Source organism: Gorilla gorilla, chromosome 2, assembly GCF_029281585.2.
Source record: "Gorilla gorilla gorilla isolate KB3781 chromosome 2, NHGRI_mGorGor1-v2.1_pri, whole genome shotgun sequence".
Lineage (NCBI taxonomy): Eukaryota > Metazoa > Chordata > Mammalia > Primates > Hominidae > Gorilla > Gorilla gorilla.
In genome coordinates this window covers 207,228,450-207,256,446 of record NC_086017.1, presented here as the reverse complement: position 1 = coordinate 207,256,446, position 27,997 = coordinate 207,228,450, and the positions used below count along the sequence as shown (strand labels likewise).

The window sequence follows — 27,997 nt, the reverse complement described above, 5'->3', positions numbered from 1 at the left end:
TGACAAGTCATAACAGTAAAATATTTGACATGGATTTGGAAATAAAAGCAAGTTTGTTCATTTACATTTTATTTAAGAGCTGTGCCCAGTTTTATCCTGTCACAAGAATGAAGCAAGGGACAAAGGTAAGTGCCACGCTCCCCGGCCACTGGGTGCCAATCCCCCTTCAATGTACTCCTTCTTCCCCAGAGTGCAGAAGCGTATGAAGACAGTTATGACATGGACACATGCAGGAGCTATTATACGTAATTACAAAAGCTGATTCTGTCATCACCGCATCTTGTCTCATCAGTAGGAGTGAATGGCTGGGGGGACGGTGGCACAGTCAGCCTCGTTCAAAGTTTTGTCGATTACGGGTCTATATTCCAGAGTGACCTTGAAAAGAAGTCAGTGGTAAGTTAAGCACAAAAATGTACAAAAAGCCGTCTCTTGTGTTCCTTTTGAAAAATTTTAACTATAAAAGTAGATTTACGGCATGTGAACTTTAAGGTATTTGCTGCAGTATTTTCCAATAACAAATTCAAAAATGATCTACATGTGCAACAGGGGACTGTAAATGACGGCAGATCGGTAGAGTGGAACAGAGCAACGAAAATGACACTGTACCAGATTCTCAGTGCTTTACAAAAATGCTCCCGTCATGAAAAGTGGGAGAACCCTTGTCTATACCAACACACTTGATATTCAAACCATCTACTTCCAGTTTCTCTACTTCAAAGTAAATATTTATATAGCTAGAACATCCCTAATCCAAACATCTGAAATCCTCCCAAATCTGAAACTTTCTGAGCACCGGCATGACATTCAAAAGAAATGTGCTATGGAGTCAGATGTTCCGATTAGGGATGCTCAGACAGTAAGTGTAATGCAAATATTCCAAAGTCTGAACAAGCCTGAAATCCAAAACACTTCTGGTCCCAAGGGTTTCAGAGAAGGAATACTCAAGCCGTGTATTAAATATGCACACACAGGAAAAGGTAGGCACATATACAAAGAAATTTAAACCATAATGGGTCATCTCTGGTTAGTGAGCTCTTATTTCAATCTCTTTGTACTTTCTAAAATGAGTATGTATTTCTTGAAAAATCACTGAAACTGGCTGGGCGTGTTGGTTCATGCCTGTTGGGGAGGCCAAGACAGGTGGATCACTTGAGCTCAGGAGCTCAAGACTAGCCTGGGCAACGTGGCAAAACCCCGTCTCTACAAAACATACAAAAATTAGCCAGGCATGGTGGCATGTGCCCAGGAGGCTGAGGTGGGAGGATTACCTGAGCCGGGGGGAGGTTGAGGCTGCAGTGAGACGAGATCGAGCTACCACATTTCAGCCTGGGCAAAAGAGATGAGACTCTATCTCACAACAACAAAAACAAAACAAAAAACCTGAACCTGGAAACATTAAAAATAGACTTGTGCTAAGCGAGTGAAGTGTGACCTGTCTATACCATCAGGAAATGGCCTTCATGATAAATCCTGAAAATGACCTACTGCCTGAATCACAGACACACTAGATGATAGTGAGAGTCCAAAGGTAACTTCCACAGACACAGCTAAGTGATTATACGACTATCTCTTACAAGTTATGAAAAGCTTTAAGGGTAAAAGCTTTCTATCTTCATGATTTCTGAATCTCAATGCCCAGTGGAAATGCCACACGGGTGAACTGTGCTTGTGTGGAACAAGCTGCAACCCCCCTACCACACCCTCGGCTGGCTGTTCCCAGGACGCTGCTTACCCCAACCCTGCCTCCATTTCTGCCCTTCTCTGCTTGCTCAGTGCCCAGGGGATGCTAAGGGCTGCACCACATCCCCTCAGCTCCCCTGCAGATGCTTCCAGTTGGCCCAGCCCATGGGAGGAGAGGGGAGGGGTCTCTTCTGGGCTCCCTTGGCTCGGGACTGGTTTCTGGTAGTGGCTGTGTCCCCACCCAACAGATGCTGACTTTCTCGCTAGGTCCATAATCATCATCTCTTCCCCTGCCACCAGGCCTTGGACACTTGCTCCTGCCCAGTGACGTCCATCTGGCCCACACCACGGAGCAACCCTTCCTTAAGGCTCCTCTGAACCACCTGCAGGCACTGGATTCTGTTTCCAGCCCGAAGCCTGACTGCTGTCAAAGTGCCTTTTTCAGCAGTGCCTCAAATCTGTCGGGAGTTGATTTAAATCTGGCCTGCTCCTGCCCGTTCACCATCAGCAAGGCCAGCCCGCAGACCTGGGCGGGGCCGTGTGGGTGCTGGGCTGTGGTGAGAACGAGCTCCACACTGACCTTCCCAGTGCTGACGTCCACATAGGACAGGGTGTGCTTCCTCTAGTGCTCCTCAAAGGGCTTCTTCTGTTGCCCCTGCATGGGCTTGGAGTGATCGTACTCATCAATCCGCACCTGAGGCCGGAAACACCATCACATTTCTCATTACTCTAACAGAGCAATACAGAAAAAACACAGCAAACATTAAAATGATCTAAGAGACAGATGCCCTAGAACTCATTCCATTTCCACTTCAGCCCAGGAGATTGGCACCATCAACACGTTCAGAACGCACAGAGGCCACATGGCTGGCCAGCGATGTGCAGCCAGCAGTGAGTCCAGAGTAATCCATGTCCGCATGTTCCCTTAGACATCCTTGATGTACCTTAGAGTTTATCAAATACTTTGTCTTTTTGCTCCAAGCGCTGGGAGACTACCTCAATCCTTTCTTTCAGCCTGTTTTTATTAAAAACACTTTTTTTTTCTTTTGAGACAGGGTCTCGCTATGTCACCTGGGCTGGAGTGCAATGGTGTGATCACAGCTCGCCAGAGCCTTGACTTCCCGGGCTCAATCACTCATCCTGCCTCAGCCTCCTGAGCAGCTGGTACGTCAGGTGTGTACCACTACGCCTGGCTAATTTTTTAATTTTTGTAGAGACAGGTTTCGCCATGTTGCCCAGGCTGGTCTAGAGCTCCGGGGATCAAGTGATCTGCCTGCCTCAGCCTCCCAAATGCTGGGATTACAGGTGGGAGCCACTGCACCTGGCTTCTATTCTAATTAAAACTCGCTGTCACCAACTAAATTTATGCACTGGCCGGGCACAGTGGCTCATGCGTGTAATCCTAGCACTTTGGAAGGCCAAGGTGGGTGGTTCACTTGAGGTCGGGAGTTCGAGACCAGCCCGGCCAACATGGTGAAACCCCATCTCCACTGAAAATACAAAATTAGCCGGGCATGGTGGCATGCGTCTGTAATCCCAGCTCCTTGGGAGGCTGGGGCAGGAGAATCACTTGAACCCGGGAGGCAGAGGTTGCAGTGACCTGAGATCGCGCTGCTGCACTAAAGCCTGGAGGACAATGAGACTCCATCTCAAAAAAATTAAAACAAAAATAATAAATTTATTATTATTCTGTATTCTGGCAAACACGGATTCATATACTTTGCAGGAAAGACTCTTAATATGTATGAGGAGACAAGCAAGTTCTGAGCAGTGATCACAGCCATCAGCATATTCTAGTGGAGGGTAAATCAGTAAAATTTCATGGTGAATAAAAATGATTTTCCCATTCACCGTGTTCAGCTGACTGGAAAGGCTGCCACCAGCCGCCCACACATGGTCCTGAACCAGCCTGTGTGCCTGCCTTGTGGAGCCTTTGTCGTTTTGCTGATGTGGTTTATCCTGAACTTGCATTTGTACCCCAAGCTTCCCTTTCCGTCGTTTTTTGCTATCATATGTGAAAAACTCTTACCAGGCAGAATCCAACACGTGTGCTCTGCACAAAAATCAGTTCATCTGAAGAACAAGTGACCACAGGGCAGGCTCCGTAATCAAACCACAGGACAGGCTCTGTAATCAAACCACAGGGCAGGCTCTATAATACCTTTTCCAAACCACAGGACAGGTTTGAAACAGTGGCTTACTCATTAATAAACTAGCATTTCCTCCACAGGGCAGGCTTGAAACGGTGGCTTACTCGTTATTTAATAAACTGGCATTTATTTCCTGGTCATGCCACGCTGGCTGCACTTCTAACCTTGGCCTTCTAACAGCAAAGCACATTGGCTTGGAGATGCCACTGCTGGCATCAGTGGATGCCGACCCAAAGCAAGGAACAGGTCACAGTGATCCAGAAAATGGCGAGAACCCAGGGATCAAAGTTATCAGGGGGAAAAAGGCATTTTTTGGATTTACTTTTGGAGAAACGACATAAAACGCAGAGAAAACGCAGGAGTGGGGCTGAGTCCCACCAGGCGGGAGGAAAAGGCAGGTGCAGGTGGGCGTGGCGAGAAGGCGCACCTTGTAGTCTTCCCTGGTGTGCGCGCCCTGTGACTCCTTCCATGCCTCTGCTCCATTGACGGTCTGCAGCGCACACAGCATCAGGTTCTGTAGCTCCAGGGTCTCCACCAGGTCCGTGTTCCAGACCATTCCTGGGGACACAAAAACTTCCATCAGAGGCAGGCGGGACCCAGTCACACGGGCCCTCCGAGCTGTCAGTCTGGGCCTGCTAGTCCATGGAGTCACTGGTTGTGGCTTTACAGCTGAGGGCCAGGACCCATCCAGACAGCAGGCATGGAACTAAGTCAGCACTGACGGGACAGACACCAGCCCACCCTGCAGAAGGCAGGGCCCAACAGTGTGCACAGAGCCCACTGTCTGCTCACCCCGGTCAAACGTCTTCAGATGCTTCAGGTCTCTGTAGAGCTTGCTCATTTTCCCACAACCTTCTTGCAACAAGCTTCCCACACGGAACACGGCAGCATGATTTTGCGTTGACTGTGGCACAAAATATAATTTGTAAACTTTTAATTCATAGAAGCAGCCATACCAAGAACTGCTTAACTTTTAGACCTGTTGTTTCGCATTTCATTTATGTAAATTAAACAGAACAATTAGGAAATGTAGACTATGAGTTTATTACTCTGAACTTAAAAATGAAGTTCTGACTAAAGCTTCTGAATAAATGTTTCTATTATATACATATCTTAGACCCACACACATCCTTTCCAGCGGGATACAGCCAGGGTCCAGGACGCCAAGCAGACTGCCTGTGAGGCACCACGTTCCATACGGCTCCGCGGCCAACCAGGCAGCACTGCCTCCCCACACCCCTGGCGGGACTCCTGATGTGGGGTCTGGTGGTCAACGTGACACGAGCCAGCAGCCCCGTGGTGATACACACAAGGAGGAACTGAGCAGAGCCCTGCTGATGGTGGGGTTGGAAGCGAAGGTCTTCAAGGAGAGGGAGGGGCGTGGGTGGCTGGGGCCCTTGGCCCATCTGGCTACTGTCTTCTGCCTATTTTGTAGAAGCTCCTTCTACACTGAGTTCCTTCATAGTTTTACTATCACGAGAAACGTGCTAGGTAGTGGACCTGAAGTTTACTTAGGTATGCTGGGAACTGGGCATCAGCTTTTGCTTCCTGTGGGACACACAGGCACCACCTCCGTGATCCCTCCTCCTCCTTGCTTCTCCCTCTAACTGTGCTTTGCCCCACTGACCCTAATTGTCTCTTCCTCTACCGACGCACCTTCATGGTTTAATTTGGACATTTCATCTGATTTTCCTTAGACTCATACATAATCGTAACACTGTAATGCACATCAACCTAATGGTTTTCAGGAAGAACAAATGAAAAAAATTGCATCTCAGAATCTAGTATTACATTCTTTCATGTCCTTTAGCAGCGACGTTTTCATATCCTTTTTTCGTATTTCTGGTTACATTATTTCAAGGCATTTTAAATTTTTTGTTTGAAATGTGAATGAGATATTTCCTGATGTCTGAGCAGATTACTGCTGGCACGTTGCAAAGCTACTAATTTTTACTTACAAATCTCTTATCCACATACCTTACTACATTCTTGTTTTGTTAGTTTTTCCGTTTATTCTCTGGAAATTTTTCGGAAATTATATCTGCAAATAATGGCAACTGTATCTATTCCTTTTCAATATTTATTGCCAAGACCAGCTGGGTCGTGGAAACCCTAACCCAGCGGCACTAGAGGAATTAAAGACACACACACAGAAATATAGAGTGTGGAGTGGGGAATCAGGGGTCTCACAGCCTTCAGAGCCGAGAGCCTCGAACAGAGATTTACCCACGTATTTATTGACAGCAAGCCAGTGATAAGACTTACTAAAAGTATTCCTTACAGGAAATAAAGGGATGGGTCTGGCTAGTTATCTGCAGCAGGAGCATGTCCTTAAGGCACAGATCACTCGTGCTATTGTTTGTGGTGTAAGAACGTCTTAAGAGGTTTTCCGCTCTGGGTGGGCCAGGTGTTCCTTGCCCTCATTACGGTAAACCCACAACCTTCTGGCATGGGCGTCATGGCCATCACGAGCATGTCACATGCTGCAGAGATTTTGTTTATGGCCAGTTTTGGGGCCAGTTTATGGCCACATTTGGGGGCCTGTTCCCAACAATTTACCTCATTTCTTTTTTTGATTGTTACTATTAATAGCCAGAGTCAGCAGAAAAATCCCTTCCCCCAAATAAACACATTTCCACAAGCATAGGAAGCTCTGTTTGTTCAGTGCTGACTCCGGCACCTCACGGAGCTTGGGATACAGCAGGTACCAAGACACACCTTGTTTGGTGGGAACACTTCTAGTATTCTCACTTCAAACTATCTCAGATTTGCCATTTCTATATCCTAAGGCATATTCCCATTCTCTAATGCAAGGGTTCCTTCTTTCCCAGCTGGCCTCCAACCCTACAAAAGCACTGCAGGGCATCACTCAGCCTTCTGTGCCTTAGTCACGCTGTTCTTCTCACCATTCCACAAAGCCTCCCTCAAGCCCAGCCTCACCTGAAGACCGAAGGGCACGGGCCTCTGAAAATGTCAGCAGGGAACCTGTTCTCTTGTGTCTAACACCAAATGCCTGTCAGAACAGGACTAAAGCAGTGGACTTCTCTCTAGAAAATATGCAGAAATTCTTGCAAATAGTAGACAAGAGATCTCATTCTTGGACAAGAATCCTTGTTATTAGAGGAAGTCAGTTTTTTAGACTGACTATATATCAGGTTCTCCACAGCCCCCTGTAGCTAATGGCTGCCATACTGGATGGCAAACACTCAACATTTCCATCATCACAGACGGTCCTACTGGACCGACTCCCAGCAGCACAGGCGGCACAGATCACTGTCCACCCGCCGCCCACTCTCCCTCTCTGCTGAGTATATTTAGGGGCAGCAACAGGTCCAGCTTAAAGACATTTCCGAGCTGCTGGAAGCCAGGCGTGATGACATGATCAGTATCTGGGCCTGAGATGTAATGAAGCACCAGTGTTGTGTTGAACTCCAGGAAACCTCTAAGAGAAAGCTGCCCTGCTGGGGACTGAGCTTCTCCGGCGGTCCTGCGGCTCCCTCTCCTCCACGCTGTGACTCATCCATGACAGCCAGCGACGGTCAGGGCACGGAGGTCATGCCCAAGCACACATGAGTGAACCACAGAAGGCTGTCCTGGATGCTAAGCAGTCACTAATTCTGCCCTGGCCTGCTGACCTTTTATGTGGAGAAGTGCACTTCTGGTCTCTGTCATATTCTTGATACAGTGAGGAGTATGTGCTACTGCTGTTTACCTCCAGATAGTGGTGCAGCCTCGTATGTTTATCGCAGCACTAGTCACAATAGCAAAGTCATGGAATCAACCTAAGTGCCCATCAACAGACAGCCGGATGAAGAAAATGTGGTACATATATACCATGAAATACTACTCGGCCATAAAAAAAGAATGCAATCATGTCTTCTGCAGCCACACGGATGGAACGGGAGGTCACTATCCTAAGTGAAGTGACTCAGAAGGTCAAGTGTCACACATTCTCCCTTGGAAGTGGGAGCTGAACGGTGAGTACACATGGACACACGGAGTGGACTAACAGAGACTGGGGGCTCCAAAAAGCGGGAGGGGTGGGGATGAGCAATTATCTGCTGAGTACAACACACACGACTTGGGTGACGGGTACATGAAAAGCCCAGACTCCACCACCTCCCAGTACATCCACACAAAACTGCACCTGCATCCCCCTAGATCTCTTTTTAAAAAAACAAAACCAGTGCAGGGCCAGGTATGCAGCCAGCCTGCTCACTCCAGAGCGAGTCCAGGCTCTTACCTCCTGCATGCTGAGTCGCATTTCCGATGTTCTTATGCCGCCATCAGCAAATCTCAATTTGTCAAGATTCATGACAGATTCTTTCCCAGCATTTGGTTTAATTGGAGGGACTTTATCTCCTAAAACAACAACAACAAAAAGCTAGAATTTAACTTTTGAAAACCGTTTTAAAAAACCAAATGGATTTAGTATGACACACAAAAATGTAGCAAAGCCGCTCAAGGTGCCTGGAAACTGTGTAAGTCTCCTGAGCTAACACACTGCCAGCCCACCCTACATCTGAGGCCATCTGTTGAGTTGGTGCCAATTTTAAAGAACAGACATAAAAGACAAAACTGCTGGCACACAGTAGATATCCATTAAGTGATCTTAGAGTGAATAAACTAGAAATCATCTCTAAAATTAAAAAATTAAAATGTAGGCCGGGTGCGGTGGCTCACGCCTGTAATCCCAGCACTTTAAGAGGCTGAGGTAGGTGGAGCACTTGAGGTCAGGAGTTCAAGAGCAGCCTGGCCAACGTGGCAAAACCTCATGTCTACTAAAAACACAAAAATTATCTGGCATGAGAACTGCTTGAACCCGAAAGGTGGAGGTTGCAGTGAGCTGAGATCGCACCACTGCACTCCAGCCTGGGCAACAGAGCGAGACCCTGTCTTACAAAAAAAAAAAATTAAATGTATACAAATTTATATATATTAAGTGTATACAAATGTCACTCCACTAACGGGAAAAAATGACACCTTCCAGATGGTGGTCCCAAGGGGCCGGCCACCCCACTGTCCTTCGCATTAGGGGGAGGAAGGTGGCTGCTGTGTGCTTGAAAGCCACCTGCTGATTTGGACTGTTGTGTGCTCTCACCTATACTTCAAGATTTGCATTTTTTTTTTTTTTTTGAGATGGAATTCTGCTCTGTAGCCCAGGCTGGAGTGCAGTGGCACCATCTCGGCTCACTGCAACCTCCACCTCCTGGTTCAAGCAATCCTCCTGCCTCAGACTCCGGAGTAGCTGGGACTACAGGAGTATGCCACCATACCTGGCTAATTTTTGTATTTTCAGTAGAGATGGGGTTTCACCATGTCGGCCAGGCTGGTCTCGAACTCCTGACCTCAGGTGAGCCACCTGCCTCGGCCTCCCAATGTGCTGGGACCACATGTGTGAGCCACTGTGTATGGCCAAGATTTGCAACTCTTGTGTTTCCAAGATGTCTTGAAAAAAGTTTTAAAGTTTTTTTTTTTAATAACATTATATATATATTTTCTTCAATAGGTAACACATGCAGGAGACAGGAGGTATGAAATGCAGGAGTCCAACAGGTCCTGCCCTGCCTACCGCCTCTCCATGGGACCAGGCTGTGGGTCTCTTGAGGGTCTGCTCAAATGCTTCTAGGCTTGCTGGTGTTTCTTTTCCTTTTGTTTATAATGCTTTAAAAATTGATCATTCATTAAAATTGACTTTTTTCTTTCGGTGGACAGTTCTACAATTTATTTTTTCTTTTTTTTTTTTTGAGACAGTGTCTCCTCCCTCTGTTGCCCAGGCTGGAGTGCAGTGGTGTGATCTCGGCTCACTGCAACCTCTGCCTTCCAGGCTCCAGCAATCCTCCCGCCTCAGCCTCCCAAGTAGCTGGGACTACTCAAGTGTGAGCCACCACGTCCAGCTAATTTTCGTATTTTTGGTAGAGACGGGGTTTCACCACCTTGCCCAAGCTGGTCTCGAACTCCTGAGCTCAAGCAATCTGCCTGCCTCGGCCTCCCAAAGTGGTGGGATTATAGGTGTGAGCCACTGCACCCAGCCTCAGTTCTACCAATTTTAACATATGTATAGATGCATGTAACCACTTTGGGAGGCTGAGACAGGAGGATCACTTGAGGTCAGGAGTTCAAGACCATCCTGGGCAACACAGGGAGACCCTGTCCCTAGAACACATTTTTAAAAATTAGCCAGATGTGGTGGCATGCACCTGATCGTACCACTGCACTCAAGCCTGGGTGACAGAGGGAGACTATGTCTAAAAATATATATATATATATTTTTTTGGGGGGGGCGGGGGTTGGGGGAGAAGTAGGGACGCTACAAGCATTTTTTCTTTCCTTTTCATTTTTAAAAATTAAAGCATAAAGATACAGTAAAATAAACTCATCATTTTTAATGTAGGTTTTTCAAATTTTGACACACACAGAGCTGTGTCTGTAAGTCTCAGCACAATCAGGAAACAGCCTCTGGCAACCAGCAATCTCTTGTCTTCCCTAGATGTGCCTTTTCCAGAATGTCGTATCAACAGGACCACAGGTGTGCAGCCTTTTGAGTGTGACTCCACAGCATTCTGCGTGAGATGCCGCATGTGTGAGCGGTCTCTCAGATGTCAAGTATAGGGTATTCTCACAAAATGTTCTTTTCTGCATTTTGAAAGCAAGAGAAGCTCAAACTTTGTACACTCCTCTGAGAGAAGTGGTAGCAGACCTCACTGCGACAAAGTGCAGGGCTACGGAGTGAGACAAGCACTACCTGTGGCGTCAGGAACGATGCACCTGAACTCCGCCTTCGCCGATGATCAGCAACGGCTGGGGATGAGACGCTGGCTCTGCGTGTGCTGGCCTCCTGAGCTGTCGTCAGATCCACAGAGACACAGTGTCTGAAGTAAGCTACCCTTTTAATACTACCTGTACCTTTCTAACTACAGATAGAAAAGGGCGCATGTTTATAAGTTACGGAGGTGCTAGTTTTTATTTCACTTGAGTCCATACAAAAAGCAAAAAGCGCCTGTTCTATAAAAACAGCAGAAATGATGCTCAACGGTTAACACCAGAGAAAGCTAACGGGAAGAACGTGGGCCTGGGGTCACACCATCCTTGCCACGCAAACATCCACCAGTGCCTCATCCACCTTACACTGTTCTGAGCACAGGAGGCTGCATAACCACCGTGAAGATCTCTGGAGATGGGAGTGATGCTAACTGTCCTGTTCTTCGTGCACGTAAGACTCACACTCCCACACACGGTATTTCTTTTCCTGCACATTATTTGACGCCATCATGAAAAGAAAACCAGCAAGTGAAACCGAATCTGTCCGTAGAGGGTGGGAATCCTGTTCACTCTAAGTCAGCCCTTCTCCTCTAATAGAGGGTAGCTATAGTTTGTTTTTAGAATGGCCTAAATTATTTTTCTAAGTACCAAGAAGTTACATATTCATTCATGCCAACTATTTTAAATATTTCATTGCAAATAAGTGATTTTTATCGGCAAGTAATACGTAATGAACTTCCCCTAAAAATAACAGCTTCCTAATAGTGCTTTTTCTAAGCAGAAAATAATGACTGCAAAATAATTAAAAAAAAAAAAAATGTAACCCCAAAAATATCACCTTAACTGTTAAGATCCCCAACCAGCCTCTATCTAGTCTCAATATTACCACCATATAATCTCTGGATTTCTCAGTTTAATCACTTCTAGGGGAAAAAACCCAGACTACCTCTATATGATCACTAAGCAAATTTCCAGTAACAAATCAAGGCTTTGTAACCTGGCTGGGTGCAGTGGCTCATGCCTGTAATCCCAATACTTTGGGAAGCTGAGGCAGAGGGACTGTTTCAGTCTAGGAGTTCAAGATCAGCCTGGGCAATATTGTGAGACCCTGTCTCTACCAAAAAAAATTTTTTTAAATTAGCCAGGTGTGATGGTGCACATCTGTAGTCCCAGCTACTTGGGACTCTGAAGGTTGAGGTGTTGAGGACTGCTTGAGCTCGGGAGGTTGAGGCTGCTATGACTGTGCCACTGCACTCCAGCCTGGGCTGACCCTGTCTCAAAAAAAAGAAAAAAGACTAACCTCCTGCGCCTTCTCAAATAGTCTGGGTCCTGAAGAAAACACTTACCAGGCCTGCATGACTCTGCGATGCTCAGGGCACATGCCTGACCAGACAACCAGGTCCAACAGCGAGTTTGCCCCGAGGCGGTTGACACCATGTGCCGAGGCACAGGCGGCCTCCCCACAGGTGTACAGGCCGGGCACAATCTGATCCTGGCCATTCACGTGCCTCAGGACCTGTGGAAAGGAAGATTTCAGGTGAAATGTCAAGGTGCCTATTCCTCCACAAGCCCACCTCCCTCAACAAGGTGTCTGTGCTGCAGGTCAGAGAAAGAGAGGGAAGTAGGCCGGGCATGCAGTGGCTCACGCCTGTAATCTCAGCACTTTGGGAGGCTGAGGCGGGTGGATCACCTGAGTTCAGGGGTTCAAGACCTGTCTGGCTAACATGGTGAAACCCCGTCTCAACTAAAAATATAAAAATTAGCCAGGCATGATGGCGGGTGCCTGTAATCCCAGCTACTCGGGAGGCTGAGGCAGAAGAATCGCTTGAACCTGGGAGGCGGAGGTTGCAGTGAGCCCAGATTATGCCATTGCACTCCAGCCTAAGCGACATAGCGAGTCTCCATCTCCAAGAAACAAAGAGAGGGAAGTAAAGACCATATCTAAGAAGGAAGTAAGGACCACAGCTACTCTTCTTCAGAGGGAAACTTCCGAATGTATCCCCCAGTTTCCCTTCTGCCCCTGAGCACCTGCTGTTACAAGCAGGTCAGAGGACCTCCAATGTCAGCATCTGCGACTGTCCCCCGTGTCCCATGTTCCTGAGGCCCTCACCATCTGGGCTCCGGCTCAGACCCAGGAGCATGGCAGGTGGAGGAACATCAGCAGGGGAGACTGATGTTCCAGACTCTTCTACCCCCGTTCACCTCTTCATCTATGCAGGGAAAGTAACAGCTTCCACCCACCTCGCCCAACAAGGAGGATAAGTGACTGACAAGCTCTGTGTGAACCGCAAACCACTCAAAGGTATGAATTATAAAGATCCCTTGATGTATAAGATCATTAGAAATAACACAAGATCATATAGGAAAGTAATTATAAAATGGAAAAAGCTGCAAATGATGTATCTATAACAGTTTGCTAAGGAGGAATAAATTATTAAGCCTCCTTCCATCCTCCAGTGATAGAAATTTCAAGTGCAATTTAGAAAACAATACAGTACTTTCTTGAAGGAAACATCTGTCTCTTCCTCTAAGATCTAAAGAGACAACTGCGAGATGGGCCCCATTGTCCCAGCCTTCTTTCCAGCTGTGGGAGAGAAGCCAGCACCATCACCTGCCCCTCGTAGCTGGTGGGAATGCCGTCCATGTATAATGCATGGTGGGGAGGACAGGGATCGGCTCCTTTGTGACGTCCACACCAGCGAAGATCATGGCTATCTCTGAAATGCCAGGCAAGGGCATGGCCAGCTGCTCTGGAGGTAGGTGGTGCAGCTGCAGGTAGACGTGATCTTTCTCATGGCCACAGCCTCTGGTAAGACAGAACACCATCACATAAGGCAGAGAACGGCAACGGCAGCAGACCTGAGAATACATCATTTTGGAAGCGTGTGAGTTTCAACATGTTTTGATACTGAGGAAATGGTCACCCTCTCATCAAATCTTTTCTAAGCATCTAGTGTGTGCCAGGGACAATCCTAGGTGCTGGGACACAGCTGAGAACCAGAACAAAAACTCTGCCCTTACTGAACTCACACTCGTCTCAGGGATCACAGCCTGCTGTGGCTGTCCTTGGTAAGAGCATTAGGCCTCTATGCCAAATAGTCGTCCCTGCGTATCCGCGGCAGGTTGGGTCCAGGACCCCCACGGACACCAAAATCCGTGGATGCTCAAGTCCCTAATATAAAATGGGAGAGTATTTGCATATAACCTATGCACATCCTCCTCCATATTTTAAATCATCCTCATTTCAAGTTTTACATTTAAGTTGTACAGCAACTCCAGGATTACTCATAGTACCTAATACAATGTAAATGCTAGGTAAATAGCTGCTACACTGTGTTGTTTAGTGAACAATGACAAGGAAAAAAAAGTCTGCGTATTTGTAAGGATGCAATTTTATTTTCAATACATAGTTGGTTGTAACCACACATGTGGAACCGATGGATACGGAGGGACACCATATTACAAAAAACCATCTGACTTCTTTTTTTTTTTTAATATAAAAATGTAAAACCTCTAAAGGCCATACCAGCAGATATTTAGCAAGTGTCATTACATTAAAGAACAGGGTCAGGCAATGAAAGAGCTGCAAATTGTTTTTCTGAAAGGCAAATAACCCACACACTTTGAAAGCTGTCGAAAAACATCTGTGGGTATCAGACACAACACCCAAGGCTCACACACCGACTTCAGATTGGGTGTGTGTCTCTCTCTCCCACACTCCATCACATACACACACACACTAAGAGAAACTCTGTTCCACAGATTTGAGAAAGAAACTGGCTAAAATTTTCAAAATGTAGGTCTACAGGAAAATATCACAGACTAACAGACGCCTGCCGGCAGCTGAGAGAGGTGGCTGTGCACATGTGCCTGCACACGAAGGTGAGGGCGAGCGGTGCTGAAACTCACAGAAGCAACCCCGGCCCGTGTGCCCGCTCAGACAATGCTGGTGGTAAACCACACGCACCTTCCTTCGCGGATCTCCAGAGTCATCCACCGAGACACCACATCTCTAGACGCCAGGTCCTTCGCGACAGGGGGGTATCGCTCCATAAACCTTTCGCCTTGACTGTTAATGAGAATGCCTCCCTCTCCACGACATCCTTCCGTAATGAGACAACCAGCACCATATGTGCCTGCAAAAAACCACACATTTATAACCTAACAATTGCTAGGTCTCTATTTCAAATGCATTTTTTTTTTACAAGATATTTTTTTGGGGGAGAGACAAAAAAGATATGCAGAAGGCATTATATGCAAAACTGAACAGAAAGAACAGTTAAGATACAGTAGAAAGTCTGGATAACAAAAAGCCTGACAAGGCTGACAGCTGCAGCAGAGGCTGGGGCAGAGTGGCGTCCCCAGAAAGGAGAAAGGCCGGCCCACAGACCTCTGGCCAATACTCTGATTACAGCCCGGTGTATGCTGGATGCCTCAAATTTTGTTTTAATTTTTGAACATTCTTTTGCACTATGATACTGTGGTGACTAGTTAAGAATACTAGCTTGGAGAATTCATATCTAACTTACCCAAACAGTGGCAAGGACAGTAATAATGATTATTTTAGTTAATCTTTACACTGCACTTGCTATGGGCCGTTCTAGCTGCTTTCCACATATTAAACTCATTTAAGTCTTACAACAACTCTGGGTAGTACGACCCCCTTTCTCAGTGACAAGCAAATTAACACTTGGTAACATCCAGTCATGCAGCTGAGGACAGAGCTCAAACCCAAACCTGGGCAGTCCGGCGGTCTGTGCTCCAAACAGCGGCTCTGTGACTCCTCAGTGTGATGAGAAACAGGGCGTGCCAAGCTCTCGAATTTTAACAAAGGAGATCAAAAACCCTAAACTAAATGTATTTCAAAAGCTACAATTTTTATTAGTATACAAAAAGGGCAATCTTGCTTTCAAAACAAGAATGTGATTCTTGCATCTCACCTGCCTTTTGATTTTCTAAGTTTCCATGCTCTATTCTCGGTGGTTACTTCTCACATATTGAAGACAAAGCATGAGAAGTGGAGCTCCAAGCAACTTACAGAGGGAATTTAGGGGCTCAGTGACATTTTACTGATTAAAAACAGTAATACAAAATACAACAAGCCAGGTGCAGTGGCTCATGGCTATAATGCCAGCACCCTGAGGGGCCGAGGCAGGAGGATCACCTAAGCCCTGGAGTTTGAGACCAGCCTGGGCTTAAAATGGTGACACCCTGTCTCTACCAAAAACAAAAAAACCCTCAAAAATTAGATGGGCATGGTAACACATGCCTGTAGTCCCAGCTATTTGGGAGGCTGAGGTGGAAGGATCATTTGAGCCTGGGAGACAAAGGCTGCAGTGAGTCAAGATTGCTCCACTGCACTCCAGCCTGGGCAACAGAGCAAGACCCCATCTCTAAACAAATTTAAAAAAAAAACCTACAACAAATCCATTTCTTACTCTCATCCCTTCCAGGGATCAGAAAGCTGACACTGACAGAGAAAGAGAAGACATAGGTCTGGTTCTTTGGCACCACTTCAGGGGTCTCCATCGTCCACAGGTCAGAAAAGCAACCCAGAAAAGTCCAGGACGAGTCACCTCAAACAAGAGGCAGGTGTGTGTGTCTCTGTCTCTGACTCATTTTGAAGAACCTCCTCCAAACTCAAGACTTCAACTGTCATTTCTGAGTTAATGTCTCCAAATTGCACATTCGTAACCTCAACCGTCAGACGTCCCCAAGACGAGCTCATCTTCCCCACGACAAGCTCCCTCAGTGGTCACGTGGGCTGAGCCCAGCGCCCAATGTCACGTGGGGTTCTGTCATGTCTGTGTCTTAACTTTACATTCCATTGTCACGGAAGCTCCGTGTTCTCCTACACAGCTGAAATCTGCCTGTGCTGCTTCTCGGTTCCACAGCATTCACCCAGCTCTCAGAATGCTCACTCAGTAAACCCCGGTGGAGACCCTACCATGTGCTGGGCATGGAGCACCCCAGTTAATAAGAAGACCTGCCTGCCCGAGGAGCTGACGACCTCACCGCAAAGAGGGACACAGAACAACTCCTGCTTTACTCTTTTTTTTTTTGAGACGAAATCTTACTCTGCTGCCCAGGCTGGAGTACAGTGGTGCGATCTCGGCTCACTGTAACCTCTGCCTCCCAGGTTCAAGCATTCCTCCCGCCTCAGCCTCCCAAGTAGCTGGGATCACAGGTGCATGCCACCATGCCCAGCTGATTTTTTTATGTTTAGTAGAGATGAGGTTTCACCATGTTGCGCAGGCTGGTCTCGAACTCCTGACCTCAGGTGATCCACCTGCCTCGGCCTCCCAAAGTGCTGGGATTACAGGCGTGAGCCACCACGCCCGGCCTCAATCCCTGCTTTACTGCTGGTGTAAGTATCACCAAGGCAGGGTTCAGGGCTCTTGAGAAATGCATAAGACGGTGGCCCAAACTGCCTTAGGGGAAGGGGAGTGTGGGAAAAGTCTCCTTAAGGAAATGACATTGAAGTTAGGACCTGAGAGCTAAGGAAGCTGATCTTCAAAACCATGTTATTACATAAAACTATGGAAGAGCAATGAGTAGGCACCACACGCTTACAAGACAAACATGAGCCGAACGCCTTCCAGGCAAGGCGTCCTGCCCTACCTGTGGGGTGGAACTGAACAAACTCGAGGTCCTGGCAAGGAAGGCCTGCCCTGGTGATCATGGCCGTGCTGTCGCCGGTGCTGGTGTGGGCAGACGTGCAGCTGAGGTAGGTGCGCCCGTAGCCTATGGAAACAACAGAGAGCAGTGACTGCACACAGCGGCCCACGTCCAGACCTCCTGTCTAGTGAGATCACAGAATGGACAGGGCAGCCCCCGGGCACCAACTTCTCAGTGCTGTGCGCACACAACCCCCTACTCATGCACACCCCACACACATCACTGGGGGCCACGCCAGTGGTGCTGCTACCCTGCGCAGGTAGGATAGAAGCCTGGGATCAGAGAAGGGATTTCCATTTGTATTTTATTTTACTTATTTATTTTGAGATAGGGTCTAACTCTTGTTGCCCAGGCTGGAGTGCGGTGGCACAATCTCGGCTCACGGCAACCTCCGGCTCCCAAGTTCAAGTGATTCTTCCACCTCAGCCTCCCAAGTACCTGGGATTACAGGTGTGCACCACCACATCCAATTGATTTTTGTATTTTTAATAGAGACTGGGTTTCGCCATGTTGGCCACGCTGGTCTTGAACTCCTGACCTCAGGTGATCCACCCCTTCGGCCTCCCAAAGTGCTGGGATTACAGGCATGAGCCACTATGCGTCTGGCCCTATTTCTATTTTAGATTTCTGCTGTTCAAAAGGTTTCCCCAGTAAGCATATACTACTTTTATAATGAAAATTTTAAAATTTTTATGGATTTTGGTTTTTTCCCCCAGATTTACTGAGGTATGATTGATGAATTAAACAAAAAACAAAACTGTATATATTTAAGGTGTACAACGTGATGATTTATTTTGTGAACTGATGACACAATCAACTTAATACACATCTATCACCTCATACAATTATCCATTTTTTTGGAGATACAGACACCTAAGGTCTACTCTCTTCGCAAATTTCAAGTTATATTAACGATAGCCACCGTACTGTATAATATTAACTCTAGCCACCATGCTGTATAATATTAACTCTAGCCACCATGCTGTATAATATTAACTCTAGCCACCATGTTGTATATTAGACCTTCAGAACTTCACCTTGTAACGGGAAGTTACACCTTTAATCAGCATCGCCACAGTCTGCATTCCCCCAGCCCCTGGCAACCACTGTCCTACTCTGTTTCTGTGAGTTGTGACAGTTTTAGATCCACATATGAGTGACATGCAGTATCTGTGTTTCTGTGCCTGGCTCGTTTCACTTAGCATAATGACTTTGGGTTCATCCACGTTGTCACACATGACAGGATTTCCTTTGTTTTCATAGCTGAATAATATTCAGTTGTGTATACACACCACATTGTCATTAAACACCAAAAATTTTTAGGTTGTTTCCATATCTCGGGTATTGTGAATAACGCTGCAATGAACATGGGGGTCCAGGTGTCTCTTCGAGCTTCTGATTTCATGCCCTTTGGATATACACCCAGAAATGAGGTTGCTGGAGCACATGGTAGTCCTGTGGCTTTTGAGGAACCTCCAGAGTTTTCCATAATAGTTGTACTAATTTACATTCCCACCAACAGCACACAGGGTTCCCTTTTCTCCACATCCTCACCAACACTCACTATCTTTTGTCCTCTTGGTAGCAGCCATTCTAACTGGAGCGAGATGAGATGATACTCACTGGGGTTTTAATTTGCATTTCTCTGGTGCTTAGTGATGTTGAGCATTTTTTCATACATCAATTGGCCATTTGTATGTCTTCTCTGGAAAAATATCTATTCAAGTCCTTTGCCCATTTTTAGTAGGGTTGTTTTTTAGTAGGGTTTAGTAGGCTGTTTTTAGTAGGGCTTTTTTTTTTTTTTTTTGCTATTTTAGATACTAAGATATCATTAGATATATGGTTTGGAAAATATTTGTTCCCAACCTGTAGTTTTGCTGATTTTTTTTCTTGGCTGTACTGACACTTCTTAACTTTTAAAGTGGCTAAAGTAACTGCCACTGTATAAAATTAAAGTTTTTTATTTTCATTATGTGGAGAAGACAGACTTATCTATCCCAGGAATCAGTATAAACACAGAACCCACTAAAACAAGAGAGATTTTGCCAGAAAACCCCATGTGACTCTTCGGGCCGCAGTTGCCTCATCTAAAATCGGGAGAGGTAAGCTGTGAACCTGACGGCAGCCACTACCGACTACTGAGGGCCATGCTTTCTCACCCCGAGGCAGGTGCTGCTGTCCTCACCCTTTACAGGTGAGGAACCACGGCTGGGAAAGGCCATCACCCTCACACGGTTATATCAAGGCCTGTGTCTGAACTGCTATTCTACAATGCTTCTATTTTCCTTAAAATAAAGACACTCTAAATGAAATTTATTCATTTTTACAAACGAAATACAGTAGAAATTAGATTCCTACCCTGTGGCAACAACAGTGTTCTTTGCTCTTATGCGATGGATGGACCCGTCCTCTATGCACAGTGCGATGACACCACGGCACTCCCCGTTCTCCATCAGGAGGTCCAAGGCAAAATACTCCACAAAACAGCTGGTATCATATCAGAGACTAAAAGAAAGAAAGAAAAAAAAAGGGCAAGAAGTGTTAAGCCAACCTTTAAGGTTTTAAGGTGGTATCTGCTCATGTGAACAGGTGAAACAACTTGATCCAAATGGACCAGGTAAATCCAAGGAGATCAGCAACAGTGTCAGTGACACTGTCAGAGCCTGAGAGGCATTCCACGCCGAGCAGTACAAACAAGGCAGGTGTGCTAGAGAATGCAGCAGCAACAGCTCCTACTTTGGTGACACATTTCCTACTTCTACACAACCTGAAGAGGCACTCCACACTGTCCAGTGGCCGCATGCAGCTCCACTCGGAGTCTGGTGCCAGAGTGAGGTCCGCAGACCATGGGGTCACAGCCCAGATGGGAGCTACTGGCAACACATAACCACTTAATTAATTAAAATAAATCAAAACGTTTAGCTCTTCAGCTACACCAGCCACATTAGCAACAGCCCCATGTGGCTGGCAGCTACCAAAGCGGACGGCTGCAGACGAGCAGATTCCGGCACCTCAGAAAGGTAGGCGCCGGACAGCGCTGCCCGCCTGGACGTGCCGTTCCCTCAGCCAGCGCAAGTTGCTCTCGTGAGCCTGGGCCAGCTCCCCACATGACAGCTCCTGCTCCGGACGGAGCCGCTGTCTCCTCCCACCACACACCTATCGATGCACTCAGCCATAGAGAAGTCACTGGTGTTCTAACAACCTGCAAATTAATGATCCGTCCCCATTCATCAGAAAACAACAAAGTTCAGAACATTGATTACTCTGAATCAATACTGTTCAGAATATTATTTGGTCATGCCAAAGTTGACCCTGATTACCCAGTAACTATTGTCACCTCAAGTCTTTGTCCAGTGATAACAGTTAATATTAAAACAATCCATGGCCGGGTGTGGTGGCTCACGCCTGTAATCCCAGCACTTTGGGAGGCCGAGGCGGGTGGACTGCCTGAGCTCAGGAGTTCTGGACCAGCCTGGGCAACATGGGAAACCCTGTCTCTACTAAAATACAAAAAATCAGCAAGGCGTGGTGGCATGCACCTGTAGTCCCAGCTACTCTGGAGGCTGAGGCAGGAGAATCGCTTGAACCCGGGAGGCAGAGGTTGCAGTGAGCAGAGATCGCGCCACTGCACTCCAGCCTGGGTGACAGAGTGAGACTCCGTCTCAAAAACAAAGCAAAACAAAACAAAACAAACAAAACCAATCCATTTAGGAACTCAGAGGTGGTAAAAGAGCCTTAAAATACTTGCTCTTTGTCTTTTTTTGAGACAGGTCTCCTGTTGCCCAGGCTGGAGTGCAGTGGTATGAACATGGCTCACTGTCTCAAGTGATCCTCCTGCCTCAGCCTCCTGAGTAACTGGGATTACAAGCATGTACCACCATGCTCAGCTACTTCTTAAACTTTTTGTAGAGACAGGGTCTCGCTATGTTCTCCAGACTGGTCTCAAACTTCTGGTCTCAAGTGATCCTCCTGCCTTGGCCTCCTAAAGTGCTGGGATTACAGACGTGGGCCACTGTGCCTGGCCTGCTTGCTCTGTTCTTACATGCTGAGTCTCACATATCCCAAGTGATAACCTGATATATAAGATTATCAATTCAACTTTCCAACATAGAGGCAACAACTCACACATTGCCTTAGGGGCAGCTTCTCAAGGCACACGTCTGGTCCTGTCACATCAACAGTCGCCACACGTGCCCCACACCACTGTTCTCTGTTGCTTTTTACGCAAACTCTGGCTGACTCACTGGGCATGCTAACCCATTCCCTGCTGTCACCATAAGCTCCAGCACTACGGGTCCTGTCTCAGGTGGACGGGGGGCGGCCTTACCCTCTCATATAAGGTGTGCAATATTGAGTGGCTGGTCCGATCAGCCACACAGCAGCACCGATGGGCCTCCCTGCCCTTTCCAAACTTGAGGCTCTGTCCGCCAAATGCACGCTGATAAATCTTCCCATCTTCACTTCTGTTAAACGGCATGCCATAATTTTCTAGCTGTGAAAGATAAAAACAAACAAAAGCCTTATTACCTTAAAGGAGTCAAGATATTCACAGCTAATCTACACTAAACAACTTTAATACAAATCTGCAAACCCAAAGTAACCTATTTTACGAAAATGTCAACACTTCATCAAAGAGAAGTTTTTCTTATTACATGTAATGCATAGTTCATGACGGACAAAGACTTCTCTTGTGAGCTTTGCTAATCACCTTCTTTCAGCTGCCACATCTGCCTCAACTGCTTACATTTTTTCCAGGACTCTTGTACTAGAAACAGACCACGAGAGCACCCAGAGCCTCCCGCCCATCACCTCGACCACGGCAGTGGGGGCCTGCTCCGTCACGTAGTGGATGGCATCCTGGTCCCCCAGCCAGTCGGAGCCCTTCACGGTGTCGTAGAAGTGCCACCTCCAGTTGTCCTCCTCCATGTTCCCCAGAGCAGCATTGATTCCAACCTGGAAACACCAACCACTCCTTACAAGCCACAAACAGGAGCCCCAACTTTGTCTTCCAGGCCCAAATCCACCCGCTGGGGGATTCAGAGAAAGCCAACTACTCACGCGGTGACTCCCAGTGAGGGCTGACCTCAGCAGAGGAGCAGCCAGGCCTGACAGATTCCAGATCACAACCCATCCCCGACTCACCCAGTGATTCCATCCCTTAGCCTCAGTCTCCTCATCTGTGTGGTGGAGACAGAGGGAACTCCAGGAAGGGCTGACTGGAGCAGTGAGTGAAAGGCTACCTGTAATATGCTTATTACCTAACATATCTGGCACCGAAAAGGTACTCCACAAATCTTTCCAGATAATTTTATTAAGAAATCTTCCCAACGGCATTTACGGGCATGTGTTAAAGATTAGAAGTGCTTCCTACCAAGTAATAAACTCCATACTCAGAGTCGCACTCCCCTGTACCCCTACTTCCTTTGGCTGTGTGTGCCCACCACCACCTTACCCCTCAGAGAGTCCCAGAAGACAGCAGCACAGGGACAAATGAAACCCTTGCCCTTTTCTTCCCCAACCTAAATTCTGATTCCTCCTCTTTAGATGATCTCCTTTTCTTAAGGTGTTGGGGTGGCAGGGGTGGGTGGGGAAGGTAGATGGTCAGAGAAAACCCAAGTGTGACTGGAGTCTGAATTAAGAGTGACAACAAGGCTCCCGCCCTTCAAAGTCCCCAGGGAAGAGGCTCCAGGGAGAGACCCCTGAGAGGGTGAGCTGAGTAAGGCACAGCAAGAGGCCATGTGGCTGGAGCACGGGGAGGAGGCAGGAGGCTGCCCAGGTAGAAAGTGCGAGGCTGCACGGGACCTGCACGGAGTGGGAGCACAGTGGGGCATCTTTCTCTTACCTGCGCTGCAACAGTGTGTGACCTGGTAGGAAACAGCTTGGTAACACATGCTGTATCAAACTCTGCCTCGGAAAGGCCAAATGCAGCTCGCAAGCCTGCCCCTCCAGCGCCTACCACCACTGCATCAAATTCATGATCCACTACTGGATACTGAGCAGAAATCTGGAAAAGAAAAATTCACCTGTCAATCACATGTTCCACTATGCCAAACATGAAGACTCTTGTGCCAGTGAAAGAGCTTGACAAAGATAAAAGGAGCAACTGCTGGGCACACAAGGCCTCCATCCTGTCCTGGGGCTGAGCCCTGAACAGTGCGGGGAGAAGTAGGCACATTCGCACCTGGAGAAGGGACTGATAATCAGATTCTATGAATGGTAGAGGGTCTATTCCATGGGATCAGACTGAGGACCACAACTCTACTTCAGGGCCGTGCCTATGCTTATGCCTGAGAAGGTGCCAAGGAGCATTCAGTCGCTATTGTGAGCTTATGAGAAAAGAACTTCTCAGCAAGTTTCAGTTTTCCAACAGAGAGAGAACAGGCACGCTCAATACCAAGGAACCCACACCGGAAGGGCCCCACGGTCCTCTTTTCAGTAGGATTTTATCATCTATCACAGCAGATACTGTTCATTTTAATTTATTGCTTTACTTGACCTAAATTTAAATCTAGTTTATAGATACATAAGAGATACAAGTAAAAATGTTAACATCTATGTTTATATTTGTACTTGCAATTAAGTATTATTACACTGAAAATAATTTCAGCATGCATTGGATACCTATGAGAAATTTTTCCCTTATGTCTATGACTCATATGAAAACAATCTGGTATAGATCCTTACCCCAAGCCAAAAAAATCATTTATAATGGAACAAAAAACATGAACTTACGGAATCTGAAACTTCTGCAGATGCCCTCTTGTTCCTTCAACAGTGAAGTGAAAACCTCGGGTTCCTGTTTGCAACACTGTTGGCCACTGGAGACACAGAAGACACAGATCCAGAGGGTTAGTGTCCTGAAGGAACAAATGCTGTGGGGGATAGTAATTCAAATTTCCCCTTGCAAACTGTTCACCTTCTTCTGTACCCAGGTGCTCCTGTGCATCCAGAGAGCTCAGCTGAGACCCTCTACTTAACCCTGAAGGGCAGCCCAAGGGGCAAGGAAGGACTGAGCCCCCAGGTCCTCCTTTCCACCCTGACTTGGCACTCTAGAAAACCAGGATGAAGCTTGTTTCCAAAAAGGATACTCACTGACTCAGATACGAGATGAAAAAGGCGCACTTCCTCTGGGAAGTCTTCACTTACGCTACTTAGTGGAGGAGGGGAAAGACATCCAGATCGTATTACTGTATGTGGTATTTTGCAAATAATGAAGCATTTTAACCGGCTCCATCAGAGCCCTTTCCACATTACAGTTCCAGTCGTCCAGGAGGGCTTGCGGTCAGCTCAAAAGGCACTGGACACTGAATCAGGAGATCTGTATCCTGGAACAGTAAAGGCTGACAGCCCAGAGGGAAGAGGTGTCATCCCTTCATCACACAGGAGGATGTCGGATGCACACTCTCCCCTGCCTGGCTGCTGCTGGCTTTTTCCTGGCCAACGTCTACAACCTGACAGATCTCGCTGCTTAAATTTTCCATCTTAGCAACCTTTATTCAAGAAAACTGGTTTTAGTGTTTAGTTTTTAGTGGCTCTGTGTGAGAGAGGTGACACTGTCCCATATGCTAAGGTTGGCCAGCCATTTAGGGGATACGTTTTCCATTCTGCTGGCGGCATTTTAGAAGACGACTGAATAGTCTCAGAAATATCATAAAGAATAGTTTTAGGGGCTGGGCGCGGTGGCTCACGCCTGTAATCCCAGCATTTTGGGAGGCCAAGGTGGGCAGATCACCTGAAGTCAGGAGTTTGAGACCAGTCTGGCCAACATGGCAAAACCCCCTCTCTACTAAAAATTAACTGGGCGTGGTGGCGGGCACCTGTAATCCCAGCTACTTGGGAAGCTGAGGCAGGAGAATCGCTTGAACCCAGGAGGCAGAGGTTGCAGTGAGCCGAGACTGTGCCACTGTACTCCGGCCTGGGCGACAGAGCGAGACAATGTCTCCAAAAAACAAAAGAAAAAAAAAGCTTTAGGAAATTACACACTCAGCAATCAGAAGAGGGGATGTGAGGGACGTCTTCAAGTATTTAGAAATACTTGCAATTCACAAATTACTTATTATGTGGGGTAAAAAATTATTCTTCATTTCTCCAATTTCTAGTCTCTGTTTTTATTGACATAAGCTAATTTAGTTTTTTCTTTTTTCAGAAAATGAGAAAGAACAAATATTCTTCTACCTTAGTATAATTTTTTACATGGTAAAATCATATTTTAACAAAGAAGTCTTTGAAATAATTTTAATAAAAACGTTCTTGAAAATTTTGTAAAGTGCCCTATTAACATAGTAATAGCACCAATAAAAACAGTATTTTATACCAAATGTAAGTAGAAACAGTGAGATCAATGTTTATTCATTCTTTCTAGGATGTTGATGTGGAATACACACTGCCCACCCCCCACCACACACACACACAGCGGGCTTAAAAGGGGCAGCTACTATAACACAATCTTGAACAAATCATCACGCCATCCCCCTGGGGAAAAGGACACTAAACCTCTGCATCTAAATCTCATCTGGGGCAGATTTTTGAATCTGGAAAGCCCAACTTCAAGCCAATGTCAGTCTTTAGATAAAACTCAAAACTACTTTTGACACAAAACTAGTCTTCTGTGCCAATTATTAATTTTTTTAGGAGAAACTATCAAACATTTCCTCTAAGAAAAAACATGGGGAACATATAACTAAAAGGAATACTTAGACCTTGCTTAATTATACAGAATTTCAGATGACTGAATCAGGAGGTGGAGGGGGAAAAGTAAGAAGTGCAGAGACATTCATATCCGAAATCTAGCAAAGTAACGGGTCCTCATCGAATAAAATGCACCTATAAATCATGAGCAAGAAACTAATCTGCAGGTACAACCTACGCAATCACAAAAGCAGCCAACGAAGAACCCAAAAACGCACGACTTTCTGTAGGAAAAGCTACCTTCATCAAGATAAAAAGACTTTAACAAAACCCAAGACTAAATTTTGGTTCCATTTTGCTATCTTGCCATCTGGTCTGAGGTGCCTGGGGCCTTAGTCTGCAGAAGGAACACTGGGCACCATCTGGGTTGGGGACAAAGGCACTGGCTCTATCTAGCTTCTCTCCAACCACAAGCTACCATTGCCCCTAAAAAGTCCCACTGACCATGGGCTTCACCTCCTGCTTGTGGACGCCCTCCCGGCAGCTCCTAAGAGCCCAAGATGCGGCGGGGGTCTCTGCTCAGTCAGCACCAACCACAGCAACACGCTAGAACGGTTTACACGCTTTCCGATGTTGACAGGATGGCTGTATGACTAATCCTCACATTTAATTCAGAGATTTTTAAGAACTATTTCAAAAAGGAGAAAATTGCACAATCACAGGCATAACTCAAATCAATATTGCTGAATGCCTTGGTTCCTATTGAGATTTCTACTCTGCAATTTAAAATTACTTTGTAATTAAGGAGGTGGCTGGGTAAGTTCATTTAAAAGAACCAAACAACTAAACCTATCCAATTTCGCTTGATTAAATAAAATCCTAGAAGGCCGATTCTGAAGATGCAATCGTAGAGGGCACATTCAGACAGAGAGCAAGGGCTCAGGGAAGTATAACCCTGACCATCATCCTGGACTAAGCCGAGCCCGGCCCTCGAGGTACTCCGCGCACAGGCAAGCACAGCTCCTGGAGTCCTCGCTCGGTCAGTGCCCTGAGCTCTCCGTCTGATTTTTAAAAACTGGCACAGCTGCTTTTAAACACCGGCACATTTTTGGTGGCACAAGGGCCACCAAACAGGACCCAAAGTACAGGTCCTTAACTTCCAAGGTCCCCAAGTGGACATGCACAGATTTGCGCTTTCTGGAAAGGGGAAATGCAAGCCCAAGCAGGGGCGCGCCGCGCTTCCCACCGGACACCCACCCGGCCGAGCCCGGCCACTCCTCGCACCCACCCGGGCGGTTTCACCCGCCCCGCCAGCCCCACCCACGGGCTGCGGGCGGCCCCTCAGGACAACCCTCACAGAGGGCGGCAGAGGCCCGGCCCAGCCAGGACTCCACCCCGGTGACCCTGGGCAGACACGACTCCTCCCCGAGTCCACCCGCCAGACACTGAGGCGAGGGGCTACCTCAGCCCGCGAGGTCGCCGGACCCCAGGCCCGGACCAAAGCGGCGGAGGGGACGCCCAGCAAGCCCGCGGGGTCGTGACCTTCACAGGGACGCGGACTACCTGCTTAGGACCGAGCTCCCCAGGCCCCCGAGTACACTCCGCGGCTCCCCCTCGCACCGGCCCAGGGCTCTCCCAGCCCCTTCCCGATCCCCGGGCAAGGGGCGCGGGGACCCGGCGCCCGCTCCGCTCGGACCCGCTGGGGACCGTCCCGCTCCTACCGCCGCCTCGCCCCCCGCCTGCCCTGGCCGCTCCGCGGCAGGGACTCACCGCCTTGGCCAGCGCCAGCGCCAGGCGCCGAGCACTTAGCACCCGCGACAGGCCCCGGACCCCCGACATGTCTGTAGTCGCACCCGCGCAGTCCCGCCAGTCCCTGCGCAGACTACGCCTGCGCACCACGCCCGGGTCAAGGGCGGCGGTAGTGGGGGACATTGCGCCTGCGCACCACGCCACGCCCGGGCCGGGGTCTAAGGGGCGGGGACGCCGCGTCTGCGCAAAGCGGACCCGCGCACGGTGGCCCTGGGTGGACACGCAGGTCCCGCGCTCCCCGACCGAGACAGGGCGGGCCCTATTTCGGGGAGGTGTTGGGCACCAACACT

At 47.6% G+C, this 27,997-nt stretch overlaps 1 pseudogene; it reads right to left on the bottom strand.

Moving 5' to 3' along the window:
• Positions 1-34: 34 nt before the first annotated feature.
• Positions 35-27,843, bottom strand: LOC101136819 (succinate dehydrogenase [ubiquinone] flavoprotein subunit, mitochondrial-like; annotated as a pseudogene).
• Between the last annotated feature and the right edge of the window lie 154 nt (positions 27,844-27,997).